The following is a 10,712-nucleotide window of genomic DNA, read 5'->3' as shown; positions in this document are numbered from 1 at the left end:
CACATTCCACAAAGCCCGTCCTCACCTGGGTCTTCCGTCAGTTTGGTGACAGCCTGGTGGACAGCCAGGCTGCTTGGGACAGGCCGGGACTGACATAGATACTGGGGGCGCGCTGGCCCGGCGGCCGCCCCAACTGCTTCCCACCGTGGGTCAGATGGCACCAGAGGGACCTGGGTCTTCTCCACGTGCCCAGCTTGCAGCCCCGGGGTGTTCTGGCCGCCTCCGGAGCTCCCTTTGGGGCCTTCTGGGTCCGGGCCCTGGCTCCCCTCTGTGTTAATTTCCAAGTGCCATGTGTTGGGGGCGGGACTTCCCATAACAGAAGTAGCTCTGGGGACAGGAAGTCCAGGCCACAGTGTCTTGAGGGCTCTAGGGAAGAATGCACCTCCTGATTGCAAAGATCAACGGTGATGATGATGTTGATGATGGTGACGTTCTCACTCATACCAGCCACCCCCTGTCCTCACAGAGGCACGAAGAAGATTACCGCCCTGGAAATCTATGTCCTAGCACTGCATTATTAATTATTACGACTGCCCTGGTCTGTTTTTGAGGCGGCTGCTATCATCATGGTTCCTTGTGTACGGACATTAAGAGATGTCACGGATGTTTGAGCTAAAAATTAGTCACGTAGGGGGGCAACAGCTCTTTCGAGTTCTAGGGGTATAACTGGGGAGAGGGGTCTACAATCATTATTCCCCTGTCCCTCACAGAGAAATCGAGACCCAGAGAAGTCAGACTTGCCCAAGTTCTCGCGGTGAGTCAGAGCTAGAAACATCTCGAGCCTCAGTTGCCACAACTATCCCCTTGCAAATGTTTTTAAAACGGGGGTTCACGCTTGGCTCACACACCCCACGTTTTTCCAGTGAGAGGCTTATAAACTACCATGGGTTAGTTTCACTTGGTCAAGCGGTCAACGCGGGGAGGAGACTCCAGACAGAACGCCCGCCCCCTACTCCATAGGGTGAGCCAAGATTGAAGGAGCAGGGTCTTTTGCTGGGGGTCTGCTTCAGGGACACTCTTCCCGTGAGTGTTTCCTGGGGCTGTGGGACAGGAGGCCTCTTCCCTCACTGTGTCTTTCTGTTGAACCTTGACATGACTTTGCAGTTTATAGGCTGGGAAGTGTCAACTTTTTAAGAGCGCTTGAAGGAAAAAAAAAAAAAAATCCATGCTTCAGCATGGGAGGTGCTAAAAATAAGGGCTTCTTAGTTTCCAGAAGAGCAGATAAATGAACAAACAGGCCAGAAGCAAATGTGGTTATTTCTGCCGGGAGTTTTCTTTCTCTCAACGGTCCCCTGGAGCTGTAAGATGCAAATACAGATTGATAGATTTTTGTCATTAATTCAGAAGCCATTTCTTGGACCCCCATCTATGTGCAAGGCGACGGGCCCAGCTGACAAATTTCTGAGAGGTTGGAGGTGCTCCCGGGGACGTTAGGAGGGAAGAGAGGTCAGGGCCATTCTGAGAAGCCCATCTTCTGTCTCAGAAAATTCCCAAGGTCCCCAGCGGTCATAGCCACAGTGCCCCATTTTGGTCGCCGAATGGATGCATACCTGCGAATTGAGACTGTGCCTGCTCAGGTGGGGACAGGGCAATGGGACTCGATACGAGGCAGGGTGGTGCAGGTGGCAGGCCTAAGGAAGTTTCCGTCCCATCCTCCTGGCACAGGGGTAAATGCCAGCCTTGTGTCCAGTGCGTCCGTCCCCAGGACCCTGCTCAAGCGTGTCCAAGGCCAACAGCATCGGCTTCCCCTGGGAGCTTGCAGACCTCCTGAATCTGTCTGCCTTCTCACCAGCTCCCTGGGGGAAGGGGGTCGTGTGAGCATTAACACCTTGTGGGTCTTGCTCTAGACTCCACAGGCGTGGTGTCCCCCTGTGACCCCACACTTCCGCCCCCTTTTGGAAAGCGGGTCTCCCAAGCACAGCTCTTTCAAGAAGATCTGCTTTCTCTCACGCCCAATTTGCCCAGGACATGGGGGGCGGGGGGGAGGGATGGGCATCTTCTTTGCTTCCAGACCTTCCACTGCTTTCTTCAGACACCACAGCTCTCATGAAACCGATCGAGGTATCAGGCCTGGGTCTTGTCAGACTGTGAGCAGTCTGGGATTGGCCTGTCTATCCTTCAGAGTCATGGACACTGCCAGGTGCCTCGGGGCTCCTGGGTCAGGGACAGAGGGCTTCGTTATAGTAGAACAAGCATCATAATCTTTGCTTTAAAATATAGCATAGGAGCACCTGGGGGGTCAGTCAGTTGAGCGTTGAACTCTTGGTTTCAGCTCAGGTCATGATCTCACAGTTGGTGAGTTCGAGCCCTGTGTTGTGGGACCTGCTTGGGATTCTCTCTCTCCTGCTCTCTCTCTCTCTCTCTCTCTGCCCCTTCGGTGTTAGGCGTGCTCTCTCTTTTTCTCTCAAAATAAATACACTGAAAAAAAATTAAAAATATGTAGTGTATTAAAAATAAATAAATTAATTAAATTAAATATAGTGTATTGGTAGAAAACTTGAGGTATAGTAAGGCCGACAGATTGGAAAGATGGGTTGTTACCCACATTTCCCGAGGGGAGGGAGGTGCCTCGCCATGGGGGCCACTTGGGGAAGCACCAGGGTAGGTCAGGGGCAAATATTTACCATCTTCACAGAAGTTTCCTGTCTCCCGACCCTGGGCTGTGAAGGTAGGGAGGAAGCAGGAGGGAATCCGCGTCTCCCTGCCCTAGCCTGGACGGTACCTACGAGACTCTGTTCCCGTTCCCCGAGCCCCATGCGCCCACAGGGCTGCTGGGAAATGTAGTGCCCGGCTGGGAAGCACCTTCTCTGTAACAGCCCTGCTCCACGGGTGTGAGTTTGGAGCTAACCCTCTCCATCACATCTCTGGTCCTTCCTCCAAGACTCAGTGGACCGTCTGTCCGTTCTGAGGCCTCAGAGCTAGCTACATGGGCTTCAAACAAATCAGGCCCACGCCTGGCTTTCAGATTCAAGAACCAGAAGCTCAGTGCAGTGAAGGCCGCCGAAAGGGCCCTCAGGAGTGCAGGGCATGGGGTGTGGCCGGAGGGGACAAGCAGGTGGCCAGGAAGTCCTGTTTTCCATCCTGGAGGAAACTGATCCCCAGCTGAGCTTTCACTCGACAGCTGTGTGGTCTGTTGCCAAAATATTCCGTCTCCTAATTCAGCAACATGGGGCTCTGCTTGGAGAGCTTTGTTTAACGGATATAGGATTTTGGCCTGGGATGACGGAAAGTGCTGGAGAGGGACGGTGGGGGTGGGGATTCCAAAACAGTGTGAATGGACTTAATGCCACTGAATGAACTGTATACTTAAAAGTGGTTAAAGGGGTAAATTTTATGTTATGTGTATTTTACCATAATTAAGAATAAAAACGAGGGGCGCCTGGGGGGCTCAGTCGGTTGAGCGGCCGACTTCGGCTCAGGTCATGATTTCGTGGTCCGTGAGTTCGAGCCCCGCGTCGGGCTCTGTGCTGCCAGCTCGGAGCCTGGAGCCTGTTTCGGATTCTGTGTCTCCCTCTCTCTGACCCTCCTCCGTTCATGCTCTCTCTCTCTTTCTGTCTCAAAAATAAATAAACATTAAAAAAATAAATAAAATCACATCCTTGTAAGAGGAAAGAACGCAGAGGGACAGGTAAAGATGGGGGCAGAGTTCCGAGTGACGCAGCCGTGAGCCAAGGAAGACCTGGAGCCACGAGGAGCTGGAAAAGGCAGGCGGGATCCTCCCCGGCCCTCAGAGGGAGCACCCCTGCCGACACCTTCCTTACATGTGGACCCCTGGCTCCGGAACTGCAAGGCAGGATACAGTCCCGCTGTTTGAAGCGCCCGGTGTGCGGTCATCTTCGAGGACAGCCCAAGGAGACCGATACAGGCCTTCGGCAAAGGTGTGGGCTGCGGGCCAGTAAGGGGGTAGGCGTGGGGGGAACGGGAAGGAACGTCGGGCTCCTGTTGCCGGGTCGGGGATCCTAGCCTCGCCGGTTGTGCAGAAAAGAGAACTTACGGGTTCCCAGGCTGAGACAGCCAGTGAGGGTCAGCTCCGGAAGCGGCTGGATCTGGTCATTCAGAAAAAGTCAAATGAACCTTCCTTTCCCCATCTCTGGGCTCAGCCTGAGATTTTGGTGGGCTCGGGGCCTCTCTGGGGTGGCTTTGGGAACCTGCCCGTCCAGATGGAGAAGAGCAAGCAGGGAAGTGGGGCCGCCTGAGTGGCGGGACCCGGGTCCCACGCTCACTCTTGGACTGACACGGGGACAGGCGGCCTCCTGACGGCAAATCGGGGTGTTGTCACTAGAGAGAAGCAGGCCGGGAGGCGAACAGGCAGAAACGAGAGAAGCAGGTGACCAGGAAGTACTCCACACCTCTGCCTCCGTGTCCCTCCAGACTTAGCTCTTTCGCCACCGAGTGTCGCTCTGAATGCTCAGCAGTGACATCAGCAGAAGGATCCAGCTGTGAAGAAGCACCGTTCCGGATGCGCTGTCTGCTGCTGACCTCGGGGGTCCACCCGGAGGGCCCGCTCCCAGCCCGATGCCCTGACTCGGGGGGCCAGGACTGTCCACTGGATGGCAATTTAGTGACTCCCCTGGCTTCTCGGAGAGCCATTCCACATGGTCAGCACTGACTATTCACATGTTAAAATTTCCTAAGCGAACCTGACTGGGGGGAACAGCATAATTGGAGTGAAAAGATACTGTGCAGGAGAAAACGTGTCCTTTTACCTTTGGAAAGCTCTTCCTCGGGTCAGGAGAGCTTCCTGGGGCCCGTGCTGACTCCTTCTGACGACACAGCCCCTCAGCGTCTGTCAGAGGGCTCTAAGGCCCATCAATCCCAGGGGATAAGCCAGGGATTATGTCTAGAGGATAAGGACATCGGTGCCCTGGGTCACCTAGCTGGAAATAGGCTCTAAATTGGGGGTGGTGGGGCGCCTGAGTGGCTCATTCGGTTAAACGACCGACTTCGGCTCAGGTCATGATCTCGCCGTTCTTGGGTTCGAGCCCCGCGTCGGCCTCTGTGCTGACATCTTGGAGCCTGGAGCCTGCTTCGGATTCTGTGTCTCCCTCGCTCTCTGTCCCTCCCCCACTCTCACTCTCTTTCTCTCTCTCAAAAATAAAAATTAAAGTAAATAAATAAATAATCAATCAATCGATCGATCGGGGGTGGGTAGGTGGGGATGGAATGAAGCAAACCAGACAGATAAATGGAGTTGCAGGGGTATTTTTTTCTGCTCTCAGCCATCTCAATGGCCAGCCCCTAGCGTTCCCCCGGAGCTGGACAGGTGCCCATGGCAGACAGTCACCCTTGAGCTGAGAGGCAGAGAAGGGGAAGAGGAAATGACAGGAGAAGACGAGGAGAAGGCGAGAGAAGGAAGAGGACGTAGGGGGAGGGGAGGAGATGTACACAATACAAGTACGTCCTTGGAAGTGTTTACCAGATGCCAAACATGGTCCTAAGTGCTTCACGGGCGCCCCGTGACTCCTCCTGAGGAGCCTGTGATGCAAGAGCCATGATCTCCCCCTTCTTAAGGCTGCAGAGACAGAGGCGGTTTACAGCCTGACAGTCACGAACATCCGCTGAAACACAGGTTCACGAACACGGAGTTCAAAAGCCACGCGTGGAGTTTGGATGTTCCCGCCACAGTATTTGCTACAGATGTTCCACGATTGTGAAAGGTACTGGACCCCAGGGCTGCAAGCGTCCCTCCGGGATGCTCATGGCTCAGGAAGGGGAAACACAGGCGCAAGTTAGTGCAGGGCCGTAGGATGATGCTGTCGCTGGGTGTGGACGCTGAAACACCGGGAGGAAACCGAGGGCCTGGAACTTCCCAGCAGCCACAAGCCAAGGAATGCCAAGATGGCCAGCGCCTTCGGAGGGCTCCAAGTGCGGGACGTCGGGCCCAGTTGGGGGGCAGTGATGGACATGGAGTAAAATTGCGGGGCAGGGCCTGTGGATGCCAACTCCAGGGGAGTGACCCCGTCCCCCAGCATGGCACACAATAAGAGGCTTCGAGATGGGAATGCGTGAGGACTTTTTCAGTCGCAAAGGACAGAAGCCAAATCCACGTGTGGGCCGGTGCCATGGGACAGGTACCCCTGAGTGGAGGCTGCCATGAGGGAGTACCTTGGTGTGACAGTACCTACTAACATCATACCAGTTTACAGGACCCTATATAGAAGGACCAGAGACAGAGACAGAGAGAGAGACACTATTTCCCGGCTTCAGTATAAAAAGCCCCAGGGAAGGACTCTGATTGGTCTAGTTTCAGTCACGTGATGAAACGCTGGACCAATCACTGTGGCCAGGAGAACCGAGGACACGGGCAGGCCCGAGTCATGTGACCACCATGGGACCTGGTCCTGAGCTGGGTGCAGGGAAGCTGGTGAGTGTGCAGTGAGCGACAGCCCCCTCCCGGGAGACCTTTTCTGGAGGAAAGGGACGCAATGCCTACAGATAGACAACAGGCATTCGTGGCGGGCAGGCCCGACCCAGATGGGTTTTAGAGCTCGCTGGGCAGGTGGGGGGGGGGGGGGGGCGGGGGGGGCCTTTTGTGGGGGGGGGGGGGGGGGGGGGGGGGGGGGGAGGCTGGGTCTGCCATTCGCTGGGTGTGGGTGGTGGAGAGAAACGCCCCATAGAATAACGACCCAAGCCAGGGTTTAGAATGTTATCTGAAACTCAAAATAGATAACCGTCAGGAAGATAACCCAAAAGAATGCCACTTTGCCACCGAACCACATCCTAGAGAGCCACAGAGCCCACGCCCTTCCGCCAGGAGAGACACGACCAGGCCTTGAACGGAGCGAGCTGTTGTGTTGGTGAGAAGGGACCCACCCTAGTGGTGTCCAGACCAGTGCTTGCCTCACTGCAGCGTGCCCGAGGATGTCCTGGGGATCAGGTTGAAATGCAAATTCTGATTCGGGAGGTCTGGGGCAGGGACCGAGACTCTGATTTTCCAGCAAGCTCCCAGGCGACGGTGACACCATTGTTCCCACACCCCACTTGAGCCGTGAGGTCTTAGAGTATGGAGTCACCAACTGGATGAACGTTGGATGAAGCTGGGGTGGGGGGGGGGATGCCTGTCACGGAAGCCACCGAGGCCGCCAGCTCAGGTGGTCGCCCTTGGCCACGCAGCGTTGGAAGTGCGGGAGGCAGGCCGGTGGATGGGCCTTCCCTGAGCTGGCAAGCGCCGCGTGCTCTGGGCCACTGAGATGCCCTCTGGACACAGGGAGCCTCCGTGGAGAGCTAGAAGGGAAGGCAGGTAGGATCTGCTCTCGTCCTTGGATTAGAGCCTGAGGACCTCAGCGGAGGGGGCCCCCTCAGGGCGCCTGTGGGGGGGGGGGGTGAGAGAGGGAGGGGCCCGTGTGCCCCAGCTGGTCCCTGTCAGCAATTTCTGGTTACTAGCGTGGGTGCCTCGCACGCATTCTCGCTATTGTGGGCTCAAAAATGATGCCCGAAGACACCAGACTTTAATCTTCGCGACTGCAAAGGGTACTTTATGCGGTAAAGTCCTTGCATAGGCAATTAAGTTAAGGACCCCGAGATGGGGAGATAATCCTGGGTTGTCCAGGGGGCCCGCAAGTGCAATCACACGTATCCTTATGGAAGCAGAAGGAGATTTGACACAGAAGAGGAGGGACCAGTGTGATCAGGGGCGGGGGGGGGGGGCGCGTCAGGGATCAGAGTGATAGGGCCACCAGCTAAGGAAGGCGGGCAGCCCCCCGAAGCGGAAGGAGGCAGGAAAGAGGTTGTCTGCCGGGGCCTCTGGAGGGTGTGACGCCTCAGACACGTTCATTTCAGATTTCTGGCCTTCAGAACTGTGAGAGAATACGTCTCTGTTGTTTTAAGCCACCCACTTTGTGGTCCTTTGTTCTAACAGTCACGGGGGGAAATGAACGCAGCCTCCTGGGTGCTGGTAGAAACCGCCCTCCTCCCCACCAGCATCTCTTCGGAGCCAAGGCGCGCCTCCAGGCTGTTGGGAAGGGGCCTGGGGCAGCAATGCCTCAGGGCGTGGAGAATGTTCAGAAGGAGCCAGAGGCAGCCGGGGCAGCTGAAGGTGAAGGGGCAACACAGGAAGCTGATCCACGACCCCCAGGAATGACGCCCACCCTGGGAAGGCCTGTGCCCCTGGCTCAGCTTCCTTGGGCTCCCGCCCATCCTCTGGCCAGGAACATCTGGGAGTCCAGACTCAGTCTTCCCTGTCTAACACCTCCTTTCTACAGCCTCCCCACTCAGACCCCATCTTTCCCACCCCAATACCCCCCCATGCCCCACCCCTGTGACTTACCCAGAGGCTTCGGCGGGCGGAGCTATCAATTTCCCCGCTCCTTTGTTTTTGTTAAGACTTAAACCTGCTCCAAAGCCCTCCTACCTTCCCTTCTGGGTCTCAAGAGCCTAGTGTGGGAATTAAAAGCCCTATCTTTTGTGTTCCTGCAGTAAGGAGCCTGTTCAGTCAGTGGGCACCTGTCAGAGACAAAGGGAAGGAAAAAAGCACAACAATTTCATTTCGAGGTGTTCTGGGCACAACGGATTGGATCTCCAAGAAAGGATTTGTCTGGGGCACCTGGTGGTTCAGTAGGTTGAGCTTCTGACCGCGGCTCAGGTCGTGATCTCGGGGTTCATGAGTTCAAGCCCCACATCGGACTCTGTGCTGACACCTCAGAGCCTGGATCCTGCTTCGGGTTCTGTGTCTCCCCCCCCCCCCCCGCCACCACCTCCTGCCCCTTTGCCACTTACTCTGTTTCTTTCTCTCTCTGTCTCTCAATAAATAAATAAATAAGTAAACATTAAAAAAAATTAAGAAGAAAAAGAAAGGATTTGTCTGGACGGAATGATGTACAGGAGTACAGGTGGGCCTGTTTAACACCGTCCCAGGTGTGACAGAGGCGGTGTCATGGATGGAACTGTGTCCCCCCAAAAAGAGATGGTGAAGCCCTAACCCTAAGTACTTCAGAACGTGACCTTATTTGAAAACGGGGTCATTGCAGATGTCATGAGTTGAGATGTCCCGCCGGAGCGGGTGGGCCTGTATCCGGTGGGACTGGCGTCCTGGAAGAAGATGGCCACATGGCCACGGGAACACGCAGGGAAAACACCCCGAAGTCGGAGGCAGACATTGGAGCCGCACGTCCACAAGACGAGGGATGTCCAAGGTGGCTGGCCGACCACCCGAAGGAGGGTGGACAGCAGGGGAGGAGTCTAGCTAGAACCCCAGAGGGAGCACGGCCCCGCCAACACCTCGATCTTGCACTTCCAACCTCCAGAACGTTGACGGTAAATTTCCGTTAAGCCACCGCATTTGCGGTGGCGGCCACAGGAGGCGAATACAGGCAGTGTCCACCCGGTCCTCCGCCTGCCCGCCTGTCACACTCCACGGCCAGCCCCCAGGTGTTGACCCTCTTCTCCTCGTAGGCACCCACAACGACCCCCTTATCCTGTGTCTGAAAATGGATGATGACCTTTAGGGAAACGGACTGAGGGCGGGAGTCCGATAAGGGGAACGCGACAGTCAGGGATCCGCTTTTTGGCAGAAGCGCTTTTGTCCCTCAGAGGAGGCACCTTCGGAAACTCCAAGCTTTCCTCGGGGCTGTTGTCCTCGCTCAGACGGCGTCGGGACTTTTGTAAGGAACCGCCCTGAGCACCAGATGACAACCCACACGAGGAAACCGGGAATGTCACGTTGTGGCCACGTGTGGGCTTCGCCTCGTAAAATGGAACGGAGTTTGGTCACCCAGCTCAATCACCTGACTTGATTCTGAAAAACCCTTGGCCGTTTCCAAAAATCAGCTCCGGCCTGGAAAGGTGAAGGGCGCCCCGTTAAGAGACACTAAAGTCACCAGGGCCACCGAGTGTGACTAAAGAGCTTCGTTCTGGGCCAGTTCTGTCGTCTCGGAAACAGAGGAAACAACACTTCCTTTCGGTTTAACGCCTTTCCCTTATTTCACTTTTGCACCACCAGGCTGGAACCAGCCCATCCCGAGAGGCGAAGGAAGCTTGTATTTTCTTCCCTGGGCTGGGCTAAATTCCTGACTATTCTTCTACCGGGAATGACCCCCACGTCTCCCACTGAGCTCCCCTTCTCCGTGTTTCTTGCATCCCCACACACGCAAGCCTTCCAGGGAACAGAGCCTTTTCAATCAAAGAGCAGGTGCGAAGCGCATCTTGCCTCTGGCCTGTTTCTATACCTTCCTCATCCTCGTTTCCGCTCTTTCCTTCCTGCATTTTTGGGCTTTGGTTGCTTTTGGCGCCTGAATTAAATGTTCACTCGATCTGTGTTGTGGCACGAGGCTGGAGCTCACTCCTTTTCCTTGCTGAGCGGAACTCTGCCGTTGGAACACTCCACGATGTACCGGCACGGCCGTGGGTGGGCCTGGGCAATGTTTCAGGTTTCCGATAGGGCAGATCCTGTCCGGATCCGCGTCCGTGTCTTTTGGTGAACACGTTTCTGTTTAGTGTCTCTTTTGGAGCGAATGCGGGGATCACAGCGTTTGCTTATGTTTAGCTTTTTAAAAACTCAGTTTTCTTTAAAAAAATTTTTTTTTTGGTGTTTATTTGAGAGAGAGAGGGAGACAGAGGGCAAGTGAAGGAGGGGCAGAGAGAGAGGGAGACACAGAAGCCCAAGGGGGCTCCAGGCTGTCAGCACAGAACCCAAAAAGGAGCTTGAACTTACGGACCATGAGATCATGCCCTGAGCCAAAGTCAGATGCTTAACCGACTGAGCCACCCCGGCGCCT

General features: G+C 55.4%; 1 long non-coding RNA gene across 1 annotated transcript; it reads left to right on the top strand.

The window, feature by feature from the left end:
• Positions 1–5,518: 5,518 nt before the first annotated feature.
• Positions 5,519–7,068, top strand: LOC125934714 (uncharacterized). Its single transcript, XR_007461502.1, has 3 exons — positions 5,519–5,657; positions 6,245–6,364; positions 6,667–7,068. It is a non-coding gene; the product is annotated as an uncharacterized LOC125934714 (long non-coding RNA).
• Positions 7,069–10,712: the final 3,644 nt, after the last annotated feature.

The sequence above is a fragment of the Panthera uncia genome, assembly GCF_023721935.1.
Source record: "Panthera uncia isolate 11264 chromosome A1 unlocalized genomic scaffold, Puncia_PCG_1.0 HiC_scaffold_17, whole genome shotgun sequence".
Classification (NCBI taxonomy): domain Eukaryota; kingdom Metazoa; phylum Chordata; class Mammalia; order Carnivora; family Felidae; genus Panthera; species Panthera uncia.
Note: the sequence above shows the minus strand (reverse complement) of the source record. Positions and strands in the feature narration are given on the sequence as shown.